Genomic DNA, 16312 nt, shown 5'->3' on the forward strand with positions numbered 1-16312 from the left:
TTTTGAGTCAGAAGGCAGCTTGCTCTTAATTATTACATGTTTTACATGATTGCACACTCCTCCACTTCTGACTCTTCCCTAATTCAAAATGGTTATCTTTTCCTATTACTTTCAAAGGCAATAAACTGACCCTAACTTCAGGGAGGACAGGAGTCAATCTGTGCTTCAGGATACAGAGCAATGTCAGTTGGAAGAAGATTTCTACGCACCAAAAGCCTACTAGTCTTCGAGAAATATGGGGAACTGGAAAATTACCTACTATCAAAATATGTCTACACTTAATAGCAACATACTGAATTTTCTAATCTGAGAGGTCCATTTTGGTCCAACATCTACTTACAGAAAAAACATGCACAAAGGATAGGCAGGCTCCAACATTTTGCAAATTATTTTACAATTCCTTTAAAAAAAAAAGTCAGTTCTCCTTAGCAATGTTTCTAATAAAAGAAGAAAACCAAACACACACACAACCAACATGTTCACAGGGATTAAACTTTTTGCTTTTCTACCAGTTATACACAATGGCAATGACATGTAACTAGCGTAACTTCCTTTAAATCATTTTAGACCGTCTATGGGCTTGTCACTGAGCATTTTCAGAACATAATTTTACATTGCTGAAAATCCCATTGTCCTGGAAATAAGATGGAGTGAATCAGTGGCGGAATGCACCCAGTGGAGTTAGACCTGGGAAACTCTAGCCTTTGACTTCAGTGAATTACATCAAAAATATTGTTCCTTGAGTTCCTGCTCGATTAGAGGATATGAATAGGAAACATCCTGTACTAACATACATAACCTCCTGTTTGGCAATATTGTTTGATTTACAACAGTTACGAGCTGCTTAGTGCCATTGCATAAATACATAATTGTACTGGTAATCTTTTTCTTTGAGACATTTGCCAAAACTGAAGAACCTCCTGCTTGACTTCACAGGGAATGTGGTCTGAAAGCAGAAAGTAAGCATGAAAGAGGAAAACAATGTAGTTTTACTCTAATGGTTGTTCCTGCTATAAAACATACATAAACCTCTTGCAATCTCATACAGTTTTTATCACTCTCAAAGAAAAAAAATAGTTCTGTTATACATATTTGCTATACTAGAACTGACAACGGATGGAGCAGACTGGTTTCTTTCCCTTTAGTAACGCACTTGGTCACCTAAGAAACCCCAGCTAAGGAAGAAAACGGTCCTGACTTGGCCATGAGATCATTTTACATCGTGCTGCTTGAGATCAATGTCTTTACTTGGCTGGTCACAAATTGCATAAGCTGTATCAGTGTTGGGTGTTCTTCAGATTTTAACAACTTTGCTATCCTCTCGGCCCTTGGAATTTCACCAGCAATCATGTACTACTTACAGTAATATTCTGTCTTTTTTACTCTGCAACTCCAGTAGCTCAGTTAAATTTTGGGGTGCCTCAGCCCCCTGCTAGACCTGTTGTAGCAAGACAGCTTCCCTGGGGTGCAGAGAAGACCACGAGCCCCATAGCGGGATCTCCCTGGTATGTGGCGAGGACAGGACCGGACAAACACCAGCCGGAGTGGCTTTTCACCACCCCTGCTCTGCTCCCCAGGAACCAAGGAGACACGGGTGGATCAGTACAATGCAGAGCAACCTACGGCACCTAAAACTGTATGCACTTTATAAATTGCCCTCTGCTGGGAACTCTTCATCTAAATTGCTGGTGCTTTGAGGTCATTCTGTCTGCATAATACTTGGCTGCCTTATTATTTGCCGATGGGATGGGGAAAATGGGACTGGATTTTCCCGGCACTCACTGGTACAAATGCAGGAGGCAGACAGATAAGCAGTGACCAGCAAATTGTGATTTCCAGTGCCATTTCACCTTCTGAGTCCATACATTTCTCTTTATCAGCTCATTCAAGCTGTAACTGTAGCCTTGTCCCTAACTGGGGACCAACATATAAGCCATCACCCTCATCAGGTTTTCCTTCCCTGGGCATGAAACCCAACGTAGTGGTAGTAAGACGTCTATTACAAGGAGCAGTCTGATAGCTGGGAAAAAACAAAATGAAGCCCCAAAACAGCTTCTGAAATAAAAAGTTGCCATGAATCCTCAATATTAAAGAAAAAAAAAAAAAATAGCCCCCACCTCTGCAAAGCCAGCACTAGACACATACACATAGACATATGGAGCCCAGGGTGCTTTTTTAATGATTTTTCTTACCTTGCCTTGGGAGTCCTAAAGTGGGCGGAAATTCTCTGCCAGATTCTCCATAGGGCATTGATCTTCTTACTTCTGTTTCTCCATTTCTCCTAGGCATGCATCAGCTACCTTCTTGCATGATGTTATGAATTTCTTCACTGAAGGGGTTGTCAGGCATTGGAACAGGCTGCCCGGGGAAGTGGTTGAGTCACCATCCCTAAAAGTATTTAAAAGACATGTAGATGTGGCGCTTAGGGACATGGTTTAGTGGTGGACTTGGCAGTGTTAGGTTTACGGTTGGATTCAATGATCTTAAGGGTCTTTCCCAACCAAAATGATTCTATGAATTACGAGCTTAAAGGCAAGCGAGATACTGCAAACTTATCAACCATATTCGTGTGATTTACAAATCTGCTTTCCAAGTTCAACACTCCATTACCCTTCAGGGGAATTTTATTTCTAACTGGGTATCAAACTATGTCATGATCACAGCTGAAAAGCAGTGCTTCAGTAAGATTTTCCTGAATATTTAATAATAAGGGCCATGCCATTACCAATAAGTACTGCAACGAGCTGCCTTCAGAAGCAATAGGACTGACATACCAGCACAACCAATTTTCTGAGCAGCTTTTAAAGTAAAATAGTTCACAGCCATGTGTGCATAAAACAGTATGTTTCATAAGAGTTAGGCATAAAGTATAGAAAAATCTATCCTGAATAATCTTACTTATTTTCAAATTAAGACAGGCTAGTCACAGTCATGTCATTATTGAGTGTGTTTTCAAGAAAGATCTGAGCAATCAACTTTTCATAAACCAATGTTCATGAAAAAAAAAATTTAAAAGTCAAATGTATGAATATTGTTTTAAAAAAAATAGAAAATGTGTTGATGCAAGTATTTGAACAAAGAATTCCACTGTTTTTCTCCAATCAAGAAGAAGGCATTACATACAATGTATCTGGCCAAATGCATTCAAATAATAGCTCAAACTTTGAATATTCATGGCTAGTCATAACATGAATAATCCTCATGTTGAAAAAAAAAAAAGAGAGAATCTACTTCAGAGCAGTTCTGTAAATTAAAAGAGCAAGAAAATTCACTGAGGAGAAATTATATGCCCTGCTATAACTCAGAACTTCCAGAGTTACAGTTTTCTGTACTGTAGCATTAGTCTGATTTGGTATTTGCAATAAAATTTAACAACTAACTGCCCTTTTCCTTACTTCAGGTTTTCAAGCAAGTAAAATTTCCTTCTTTCCCTGTCCTCTCCCCTAGGGATCACTACCTTAATTAAAACTAACTTACAGTATCTTTATAGTATAAGGATACTTATATGTAAGTATATAAAAGTATACATTTATACTGTAAGTACCCTATACACAGCTTTCAAAAGCCTTCCATTCTTTAGGGATTGCCTAAAATTGAGCACAGATTCACAGGGATCCTGTTCTTCATTACAGAACTATAAAAAATAATTTTAAAATACTGTCTTCTGTATTTTCATGGCTATCCTTTATGACAGTCTTTCCATTATGTTCCTTCAGAATCAACTATTGCATCTCCATAGTAGACCAGCAAAAATTTGTCAATATTCCATATGGAATTGAATAAAATTAAGATGGAGTTATGAGAAAATACTGTCTTTCTATTTAAAGACAAAACTAGGTAGTTACCTACTCCAGGAAGGAGAATTATACAAATAATACATATTCTGAAACTAGAACAAAGAGTCTATCACCTTATGGAGCCAAGGAAGCATATACAGGATATGAAATAAGAAGATTGGGAATGGAAGGCATTTACAAAGAAACATTCTCTTTTAACAAAAGCAACGCAGCACAACCAGAAGGGATCTAGGAGCTATATAACAGATAATTTATAAGACGGCATCCTTGGGGAGTACATTTATTTGAATAGTGAGTGGGTCACAGGGGAGAGAATGAAATGTCCTGACAAGCATCATTTAGAGAGACAAACGTAGATCTCAGGTGTCTCTGCGTTAGAGATTCTGATTTTGATAGGCTCAGAAAAGACCATTCTTTGAAAGTACGTGATTTTGCTCGATTACTTAACGAACCTAAAAAATAGATATCTACTTTAATTTTGAGTTTCAGACTAGAAACGTTCTTTTTTTGGTCTGATTGCATTTTTTCACTCTTTCCTTAATTGCTTTTTGTGTTGTTACCCATTGCAGATAGTTGTGAACAGCTTGAAAATGTTCTTTAACTTATTCCAGGGATATAGAAGACAAAACTAATTTAGCCATTGGGAAAAAAAAATAAAAAAAAATCACTGTTGCTTTTGAGATTGAGCCTAAGGATTTTAACTGACTGACTTCCCCTTGAAATCTCCAGTTTTAAGGGAGGTGGTGAAGGAAGGCAATCTGGACCCAACTTTACTCACGAGTCTTAGTCAGGAAGAGGCACCCAATTCATCCAGACGTGCACGGCATTCACCCCTGTGGGCCCATAAATTTCCAAGGAGCACAAGAACAAAGAAGTGTTCATGTTACCACTTGCATCTTTGCTTTTCTGTGCTATTTGAAGATCATTATCTTTGTGAATTTTCTGCAAAGCGTGATGCACACCTGCAGAGTAGAGAACAAGATAACGCTAAGCATGCACATACTGTTAGTCTGTCTCGATTTGCAAAATCCAAGACATTTGTACACTACAAAGAAACTATGCTGAGCCCACTGTGCCACGCTCAGAGTACTTAATGTCATGCTGCATTCATTGGCTTCTCGCTGTTCAACTCCCGTACTATTTCCCTGCTTGAGTTTGTGACCAAGCAAATATCTCTGCATCAAAAGGGAGCTAAATCAACCATATATTGCTGTGTTAAAGCCAGTGAAGTTTCTTGCTTGCACTCTTTTAAGGATCTGTCTAAAATCAGATTTTAAAGACACTTTGCAGTTGATATTAAAAATCATGCTATAGGTCACAAACTGAAAAACATTTTGAAAATCCAACAATGAGTATTTCTGTATCTCATCAGATGTTTATCTGCCGTACTTGCCCAAGTAAAATATGACAATGTTCAGACAAGTAAAAATATTCCGTGGCTCATTTTAGCCAATTTAATCTAGCTTTCTTGAAAATTTTCCCTAGTTACACATGTTCCTTTATAAATCATGTTGGTAACATCTTGAAAACCTATTTTATCCCAAGTGGCAGATATAGCTTTTAATTGAGATAATTTATGGAGATGGTCAACGCTGGGTCTCAAATAATAAGGCAGCAGTAAAGCAGGTCATTTTTATCTTAATCCCACAGGAAAAGGCAGATGAGTTGAGTTTCTCTTTGGAGGTCTTTACACAAAATCCCAGAGGAAAAAGGGTGCAATTGTTCATGGTAAGAAAGGTAAATGAAGCATAATTGAATTTTTATTTGCTCTGGCATGCATTTTGTATAGGTGACAGGTCCTTTAAGGGTCTAGAAGGGCCTGGTTCATACCAGCTGCGGTTTTTCGAGTCAGTGTTCCTAGCCTGGTAGGAATGGGACACACATCTATCCTCCTTCATCACCGGCGTTACTTAACTTCCAGTTATAAAGCCTCATCTTAGTTATAATCTCTGTCTCCAAGTTTTCCTTCATCATCAGGACAGAATACTCCACGTTTCACGGTAGGCAGTATCCATGCCATTCATTTACTGAGTGTTTGTATAATAAATTGAACACCAAATTCATACTACAGCCTAGGAACAAAGGAGGCTTTGTTTCCATGTGGGGCTTGTCTTAATCAACTAGACAGCACGAAGCAAACATTTACTTCTAACTTCTATGTCTATAAGGTAAATAGCTGCAATTACTGTTAAAGATATCGATAAAGTGCCTTGTTACTTTAAAAAATTACAGTTGAAAAGGTTAGGGATTTTTCCCTGCTGTAAAATTTTTACTTGCTGTCATGAAGAAATTTTTAAGGCAGCCAACAAGAATGTTCTAATTCTTTTGTCCCCGTTTCTCAAAATATCAAAATGATGTTATGTGCCTTGTTGTCCCAGATTGTCTGTCGGTAGATTGCAGGGCATAATAGATCATTTTATGGTAACCCAGAAATAAGGAGCTACATGCTATCCTTAATTGTAATACCCATGCTACTGGTATCAGCTGGGTCGTAGTACTGTGGCAGAACTTAGACTTCAGGTTGGATTAGCTCTGTAAGAAAATATGTAAAATATTTGCTGCACCTTTGATATTCGTAGTGCCCCAAGAGTGCTAAATATCAACCATCAGCACTAAAGTGAATTTATGTGCACTGGTACAGAAGTCTCTAGAATGGCTGTAACAGACTGGATTTCCTCAGGGTCTGACAACAGCCAAAGCCCATGTACAAGTACATCATTATATATTATCTGTGTTCATGACAGTGTTCACTGCAGTTACCACTTCTGCCTTAATGTTATAATTTTAAATTAGGCTATAGCCTTTTCACTATTTCAAATGTCTATCTTCTTTATACAACAGCACAGTTTCCAACAACCTGCAGTTACTTAAATGCTATATATAATATATATATTTTATATATATATACATACATATTTATATATACAGCTGAGCAGGCAGCTGTGGGAGCCTTCTCTTCAGAAAGCTGGTTAGGCATTAATATGAAATGTAAGATGCCACATTTCACGTTCAGAATGATTACCAGATCTCATAGCGTTCCCAGAGAATAACAAAACCTCTGTGCTTCTTGGAAAACAAATTTGCTGCCCATCCAATGGGTGACAGCTAATACAGGTACTCGACTCTACCTCTGACAGCTGCTAAATAGAAACAAGCCGTCACCTGGCTGGTCCTTACAGAAGCAGACATCCTATTCATAACGATACTGCCATTGATAACGGGTGCTTGGGCAACGTATGGAAATGGTATATTTGCCCACGAATAGAATTATCCAAAGGTGTCAATAATTAGGAGAGCCCTTACGCTCTCCTATATATTGCATCCCTTTGAAACATACAAGAAAAAGCTTTGTACTGCCAGGTTAGATCCCTGGAACGCTTTACAACGTTAAATAATTAAGGTTCTCCACTTTCACGTCCTTGGCGAGAGCGGTTGTATACGGATATCGGCTGCTTCATTGCACTGTGAAACTCGAATAGTGGAAACCGCGTCGCTCTGAGGCAGGGTTCAGACGGCCGCCCATCGCCAGGCAAGAACTGAGCGAAGGTGGGCAATCTGACCCAAAACGAAAGCCTACTCAGCTAGGCACAACTCCCTCATACAAATCATGACTTCAGAAGAACGTGAAGCCTGGTGACCCAGCATTTCTGATAACCAAAGGTGATTGAGACTTAAAGCTGAGTTTCCCCCAGGCAGAAGAGCACCAGAAGTAGGATAAAGCCACAGGCTTTGAGACAAACCATAATGCAGTTATTTCCTACAAAACCTTGAATCAATCTGCTGCAGATGCCTACCTCTGCTAAGTTTGTGACACCTGCAGAGCATGACGACAAGTTACGTGCTTTTAGGCTTCTAAAGGGGACAAAAACTAAAGTTAAAGTGTCTTAAACATCTTAAAAGTGCCAACAGGATCCCTACATTACCCGCCCTTCCCCAAAACAAACACACAAACAAGGATCAATAAACAGTCTCTTTTTTAGAGCAGACTAAGTCATTCCAAAGTATTTTTCAACCAAATTACTAACTGTGTTTTTAAAGATTTCAGAGTGTCCATTTAATTATTCCCTAGCTATGGCTGTATCTCCTATTATCCCTTCTCCCCTTAAGTATTATTCCAAGTGAGATATCCTTCCACTCGGCTGCAGAGTTTTATAAGTGCTGGCATGTGACTCTGGAGATCCCTTTCCCATCTGTTCAAAGCATTTTTATGCTCCTGGGCTGAAAGCGTAGTTGTTCTACTCTGATTTCTTCAAATACTCGTTTCAATGCTTGAATTTACTCCTGAGGAGGCTTGGTGGTTTCAGTGTTACTTATTATGCAGACACAGAAGCGTTTGCATATCTGTATCTTCTATATTCCCTATTTGTGTAAAGGGGATATCACTTTTCTCACTGCCTAAGTATGGGAAAACAAATTCACACATGACAGCGAGTTGCTCAAGTACCCCAATGATGGTACAAGTGCTGCAGCCAGCTTGATCCTCTGCTATTATTAATGTGCCAAATGAACAGTTTATCAGAGATGATCTCATACAGTCAAAAATATGGAAATTAGCTACCGCCGGTGGCTTTAAACTGAAACATGAACATAATGCACAGGAATGCATCATTCTTAAAAGTGCCTCTCTATAGCTGGGAGAGACAACAGAGAAGAGGATGCAAATGGGTTTAAATGACTGCATCTGAAGCCATTGTTGCTTTGATCTGGTTGAAACAACCTGGTATTTTAAAGATCATTCACATATTAAGTGGCAGGTGTGCGTTTCTGCTTCTTATTAGAAAAACCCCCAGCTGCTTTCTGTGAATTTAGCTTTGGGAGCCGGAGCGTTCCAGTTTCAATCTGCATTCTGGGACAGGTAGCACAGACCAATTAATCATGAAAACTCCCTCAGATGGTCTCACCTTCTTTTGTCTTTGAACAGCACGATACAAAATAAAAATGGGTCATCAACGCATGAGCAAGAAGGCTATGATATCCTATCCTTGAAGAGGCGTTATATTTGCAGCACAGACATGAGATGCAGAGAAAAGCAATCATCTACTCAATGCAAGAGCGTATCATCTGTGGGTGGGTATTGTTTGTTTGGTTTTACAGGCAGCACTAGAATACTTTTTCTATAGCAAGGATCTTGATAGCTTTCAACTCTGTAAATCCTGGGTGAAACAAAAGAGCCGGAACACGTAACGCTGAGGAACAGATTAACTCACTGCTCACCAAAGATGCCCACTGACAGTAGGACCCATGAGAAATAAAGGGATTTTGGCAATAAAGGTGAGGGCCAAATGGCTGCTACACGGGATGTGCTTACAGGCTAGGAGCAACAGGTAGAAAAGAGAAGTATGTTTATGGAGAAACAAAAAATAGCTGGAAAAATGGGTAATAGAAAAAAAAAGAGGTAGAAAGGGAAGAAAGTTGTCATAAGAGGTCTACAGTCTCATTATCCTTCACTTGGTTTTCATTAAGAGAGTGAGGAGGGACTGTACACAAAATCAAAGGGGGAAGAGAGGCAAATAAATGACAATTCAAATCTCTGACTCGGCAGAAATCAGCCAAATGCTACTATATAGCTTCAATAGCAATAACAGATTCCTTGGGATCGACGGAATAGGCAGAAGTAGTAAGATGAAGTCCGTGTTAGGTTTATTACAGATACCAAGAAAAAAAAAGAAAAAAAAACCCAACAGAACTAGAAGGCTCTACAAGCATGATCTGAATAATAAGAATAGCAGAAAATAGTTGGCATGGAACATTTAGCAAATTATACCTAAATTGCAGACAGTCAGCATGCATTTACCCATAGAGAGCTTGCCTAACAAATCTCGTGCTGCCTCATTGAAGAAGCAGCAATAACAGAAAAGATTTTACAGGGAGAGAATCTGTGGGTATAATTACATGGCCTGCAGGAAACACTTTTGATAGAATAACCAGCTGGAAGTTAAACATGAATAGGGGAGCAACCACAACAATCAAACTTCAGTCAATGCAATGTTACGGTGGAAGAGAAACAGTAAAGAACAGGAATAAATTAAGAGATCTTACGTTACAGAACACCAAGGGAGTAAATGGTCTTGAATGACAAGGCATATTCTGCACTATTCCCAGGAAAACACTTGGGACTGTGTGTGGGCAAGAATCCCAAGGGAGGTGATGTTTTGTGTTTAACCAGGAATAAGCCATACCCTCTTCCCCAAATACTTAGAACAAGAAAAAAAAATACTGACGTTTTGAGCGTATGAGGTTTAGAGTCTTCAATTTTAAGGCTGAAAGACTGCGATGAATTATTCTGACTTCATACAGAATGCAGTGCCAGAGCATCTCACCCAGTAATTTCTAGCTAGACAACCATATATCTAGGAAAAATATTTAGTCTCAATTTAAATACTTCAACAAATTCGCTATGTCCATAGGTTAATTGTTCTGCTGGTTAATTACTCTCAGTGAATCTTAAATGCACCCTGAATTAGTCTGTCTCCAGTTTTCAAACTCTGGTTTTTTTGCTGCGACTTCGTCCAATTTCAGCACGCTCTGCAATCCTCTGCCTGGAGGTTCTAAAGGTTTACTCTAAGTTACCTTAGTAGGCTGAACTTCTTTAGTTTCTCACTGTTGATTACGATTTTGAAACTCCAAATCATTCTTGGAATCTTTTTTCCATTCTTTCCAAATTTCTAATTTTTTTCTCTGAAGTGTGTATACCACATGTCCACATAAACCAGACACAACTGACTAGTAAATGCCCAATCAGCACGCAGTGACAAATCCCATTAAAAAAAAATAAATCAAAGCAATTGCAGATAGCACTGCATCTTGGTCTGGACCAGAAAGTCAAGTCTGAATTCCTGGAAATGACTCTACAATCTGGCTTCTGGTAGAGTTAATCGTGATTCAGTTTTTCCTGACTTTTTACACTTAATCAGAAGAGAATCTGGAGCAACTACACAGTTCTGGTTAGAGGAAGAAAAAAAAAAAAAATTTGACAACACAGAAGGTTCAAGAGAGGATAACTGAGATAATAAGCCTTAATGACCCTAAATGATAAGCCAAAGAAGGTTAAACATGCTGTGGAAAAGAGAAGATTAACATAAGACCTCGCTGATATATAAAATACCTTTAGGGAATAGAAAGGATAAATTTTAGTAGACTAGCAATTTAATAGAGGAATATGCAAGCATGATTAATTAATTAACATCTGTATTAGTTAATGACAACGAAAAGCTCCGTATTATTGCTGAGCTGTATTATGAGGAAAAATAAAAGCAGCAATTTTATACTTTTTAATGCAGAAGTTTAACAAAATTATTAGGGAGGTATCACTAGGCTGTGCAAACATCTGGGTTGGCATAACACAGGCATGGCAGTGGAAGAGGGAAAGGGGACAGAGCTGCTTCGGCCAGGGTAAATTTTTGATACTACACAAGAGCTCTTCATTTGGAGAATTCATTTTTACCATCTCTGCCTTCAAAATAAGTGTAACTATCTTCCAGTTAACTCGGGTTCGAGACTCTCATTACAGAAGGGAACTACCTTCTCACTGGCCCTAAGGAAATATTCAATATTCCAACTCTATAACAGAAAAAAACCTCAAACGATAATTATGTATTGGACAAGACTGCCCGCAGAGGTTGTGAGATCTCTGTCCCTGGAGGTTTTTAAGACCTGGTTAGCCAAAGCCCTGAAGCAGCCTCATGTGAATTCAGGCTTGACCCTGCTCTGAGCAGCGGGTTGGGTGGGAGATCTCCCACAGCCCCTTCCAACATGCACAAATCTATGACACCGTGATATAAACCAAGATTTTATAACTTAAATAGTAGAGAAGCTATGATTCCTGATATATATTGATAAGGAGACTATTAACATAGTTTACCAAAACATGATACATTTAAATACCAAAAAACATGCAACAAATAATTTAGGGTATTTTACCCTGGAGCGATTTCACCCATTGCAGACTCTGAGGTGTTTTAGTGGGGCTTGATAACTATCATAAATCTTGTTGAAGCAGATGTATTTTTCAAGCAAGAGGCTGATTTATATCAAACAGAAGCTATAATCTCCTTAAAGCCTGCTTGTTTGACTTGGAGAGGTGAAGACTATTTTTAAATGAGCATCAGTTTAAAAAAAATATTTGGAACTTACTGTTTTTTTCTCCTTTGTGAAATAAACTACTGGAAACAGGTGGTTTCCTTTCAGTCACTGAAATTCAGCACATTGCTTATAAAAAATATATTTACTTACCAATTTTCATGATTAACGGCTAGAACTCACTAGATGTTTTACATTGTAAACTTATATATTGCTTTATATTATAAATATATTATTTTAAATATTGTATTTATATTACATTAGGTGCTTTATAATGTGACAATATCTACAACTTGCTGCATGTATCCCCTTTTGATACAAATTCAAACTCCTACCCACTTACATTTAGAGTGGAATTATTATATCACACATACACCTAACAAAAATATAGGGCCCAAATAGCTCTGTCTCTACCCATCCCTCCCTCCCCAACTAACCCGTGGTTGGTTAACCACCTGCACCTGGTCTGAGCAGATTTTGATCTAAATACAAAACTTCTGCCTCCAGGATCACCAACGTAAGCATATTCAAGTCCCTGAAAAATCTTGCATGGGAAGGAAATAGAAAAGAAAAAGCCATTTATGTTACAATGCAGTTACTGCGGCTTGAAACGTTTCATTTAAATTCGTATTGAGCCCAGGTTGCTGACGGTCCTCCTCTGTTCCTCCTACAGTCAAAGTCAGCTTCCCAAATTCCCCTCTTTGTAGGGCTGTACTGCTAGATAAGTCCCCACCTAATTATCAGGACAGAAAAGGCTTTTTCACCTCAGCTACCATTGTTGTACCAGCCGATAATACAGTTTTTTCTAGCATCTTCTGACAAAGGATTCTGTCTGTAGGAGATCAGATGCTTTCCTCAGAAAGTGGCAGAGTTTGGCCGCGCACCGCTGTACAAATTAGCATCCTTTCTCCTGCTAAATGTCAGAAATCTTAGTATGACAGTACTCGCGATTTTGAAGCTCTACCTGCATTGCCAAAGCAGGAGGCTCTGGGAACACAATCCGTGCTCCCTTCCACTTCCATTGCCGTGCACGGAAGAAATCCTTTCCTGGAGACATCATTCTGGCCAGGAAAAAACAAACACTTAACGGTGACAGCAGGCAGCATGGGACGCAAAGATATTTCTTGGTTTCTGTGCCTCGGGGAATGGCAATAATCTCTTCAGTACCCAGAACTGTCTTTAAAAGATACTTTTGTATACTTCAATTTCTGAGTGGAGTACCATTTGAACTAGTGCTCGTTTTTAAATGCTTTGCAATTTAAATACAAACTCACGTGATAATCAGGACACTGCTTTTTCCAGGGCACAGAAGTCTAACAGCAGCAGTACCTTATTGCCTTGCAATACCTGGGCCATGGTGTTTTGCTAAGATAAAATACGTAAAGTCGTAATGGAAAGAATTAGAAGAAAATGCCAGGGCTGCGTTGCTCTGATAATGAAATAATGATTAAAATGCTACTGTGGTTGAACTATATGTATTTAGCAATATTTATAACAGAATTCCCTTGCATAGATACAGTTCGCTGATAAAACCGGGGAGAAAGCTTCTCTTACAGAGAAACATGATCATTCTTCACAGTAGAATTGCTTGCATCTGTTAGGAAGCCATCAGTCTAGTTTCATAAAACAGAAAATAAATCCTCATTAAATATATAGCCTATATTGAGTTTTGTTGTCTTTCCTCAGGCTGCAGTCCTGCTGAAGTCAAAGCTTTCTTTGAGGAGATTGTAAAGTTTTAGTGCAAGAACATTTTTTTAATGGAAGAAATAGAAATTTGGCTCATTAGTTACGCCATTTTTGCATAAGCAAGCGTGACATCCATTGGCAGGTAGTGGAGAGTAAAACCTATCAAACAAGCAGCTCAATAAACTGCAGTGTCCCAGAGCTCTACATTTATGTACCCTCTTATTCCAACAAACTTTACCAATATATTTGTCCAATGTGAGCCTCACAGTGATATTTGCCTAGTAAATACTTTTGAGAGAGAAAAAGATATTAATTAAAAGCAAGCAATAATGTCAGAGGTGTTTACTACTATTTCTCCAATAATTCTCTTTGATAAAGAGAACTGAAAGCATAACCAGTTAGATGAAGTTTTGCAGGAACAGTAGTGGCTTAACAATTGTCTGCCAGATGCTGGTGTGGAAAAAGAGACACACACAGAACCAGTTTCATGGTTTAAAACACAGAACTCTTATCAGTTGTTCTCAGGTCTGTTTTCAGATTTGCTGATTTTGTTTCCAAGAGCTTGGGCAAGTGAAAAAATTACCCTGCATTTGTAAAAGAGACAAAGTAATCACAGATGAAGAAAAATTAGGTTGGAAGAGACCTTTGAATTTCACTTGGTCCAGCCCTCTGCTTGAAGCAGAGCTAACTTGTAAATTAAATCAGGTTGCTTATGGCATTGCCCAGCTGAGTTTTACAAACCTCTAAGGATGAGGATCCCCCTAACACTCCAGGCAGCCTCTGCCAGCGCTTAACCCCGCTCAGGATGAACAGTTTTCTCCTTCAGTCCAACTGGAAATTCCCTTTTTCAGCCTGTGACCACTGCTTCTTGTCCTGTCGCTGTGCACTTCTGAGAAGGGTTTCCTTCTTCTCTATTACCCACCCATCCTCACCTTTTTGGCAGAGGAAAAGTACAACGCGATACCCTCCCTCCTCTTCACGTTAAACAAACGCAGGTCCCTCAGCCTCTCCCCATCTATAGTCCCTCTCCGAACGTTACACTGCCTTCCAGCCCACCAACTCACCCCTCTAATTTGGCATCATTTGGAAATTTGCTGAGGAGTGCGTTTATGGTCCATCATCCAGGTGAGGGTGATGAAACACTGGAGCAGGTTGCCCAGATTGTGGTGGATGCCCCATCCCTGGAGACATTCCAGGTCAGGTCGGACGGGGCTCTGAGCGACCTGATCTAGTAGAAGATGTCCCTGCTCGTTGCAGGGGGGTTGCACTAGATGACCTCTAAAGGTCCCTTCCAACCCAAACCATTCTATGATTCTGTGATCCAGGTCATTATAGAAAATGTTAAACAAGACCAGCCTCAGTACTGATCCTTGAGAAACACCACCAGTAAGCAGATGCCAGTCAGACTTTGAATCATGGACCATTGCCCTTCAACCAGCTTCTCCCTCACTTTGTAGTCCACCCATCCAATTCACATCTCCTTAATTTGGCTACTAAGATAATACGCAAGACTGTACCAAAAGCCTTTCTCAAGTCAAAGTGAACATCACTCATTCCTTTCCATTTGTCCACAAAACCTGTCCTTTCATCATAAAAGTCAATCAGGATGGTCAAGCATGGTTTGCTTTTGGTAGATCCATGCTAGCTCTTCAAACTTTTGCTCTTCATGTGCCAGTAAACAGTTTTCATGAGGAACTGCTCCATAATCTTCCTAAGGACTGAGGTGAGGCTGACTGGCCCATAGTTCCCTTTCCTGTCCTATTAGTTAATTCACAAGAATTAATTATAAAAGGTTATAAAATCCTTAGATGAATGATAGGATGCAAGGTCCTGGTCCAAAAAAGAGGTGTTACTGAATTTTGGACATAGACAAGAACTCCCGTTTCTCAGCAAACACTGAATTCTCTCCACTGATGCTGCAGTTTCATGAAAGAAGAGGGCAATGCAACAGCATCCTGGCAATGAAAGGTGCAGCCAACTCCCCCTTGCTCTCACTTAGCTTTGTGTCAGCCCTGACGGTTGCCAGGACTATCCAAAAGACAATTCAACTCACTAACCCATCCACGAGCTAACTAGTCAAAACAAAACAAAAGAGGACCTTTTTTTTTTTGGTCAGGTTACTGAATCAGGTCATGAAAAAATCACCGCAGACTAGGCAAAAGGAAAGGGAGGGTAGGAGATGAGGGGGGAGAAAAAGACCATGCCTTTCTGATGGCAGCAAGCCAACAGATCAGCTTGGATGTCTGTGAAACTGCAACCTAAAAAACATATACTTTTAGGATCCTAAAATAGTTCTCTAGAGGGAAATGTAAGTTATACTTTTCTAGCTACTGAAGCAGACAAATGATGCATCCAAGCTTCTAACCTATTTTTCAAAAATGAACCACAGGGCTAGATAACAAGCTGGTTTCTCAAGCTGATGCACAGCATTCCACTGCAGGAATACCGCTTAAATATTAACCAAAAGTCGGCATCAGTCTTCCTCCCGCGAGCATCCAGAACAGAGGAGAGATGGTACTTCAGCTGACGTTTATTTATCCTGCACAGAATCTGAAGTAAAACTTCAGCTGAATGAGATCATGTGCAAGATGCCATCTGTGTTTATTCCATCAGCATTATCACTCTTGATTGTTTTATTTGGGGAAAAAAGGTGGATAAGGATTGTGACTTTAAGGTTGCAGCATGTACAGACTTAAGGAGGTGATGTACTTGTATTTTAAACTCCATTAAACTGCACTTCTTTGCTGTTT

The 16312-nt window shown here is 39.3% G+C and overlaps 1 long non-coding RNA gene across 1 annotated transcript; it reads left to right on the forward strand.

The window, feature by feature from the left end:
• Positions 1-1554: 1554 nt before the first annotated feature.
• Positions 1555-16312, forward strand: LOC138689344 (uncharacterized). Its single transcript, XR_011328232.1, has 2 exons — positions 1555-8864; positions 14100-16312. It is a non-coding gene; the product is annotated as an uncharacterized lncRNA (long non-coding RNA).

Source organism: Haliaeetus albicilla, chromosome 16 (genome assembly GCF_947461875.1).
Source record: "Haliaeetus albicilla chromosome 16, bHalAlb1.1, whole genome shotgun sequence".
NCBI lineage: Eukaryota > Metazoa > Chordata > Aves > Accipitriformes > Accipitridae > Haliaeetus > Haliaeetus albicilla.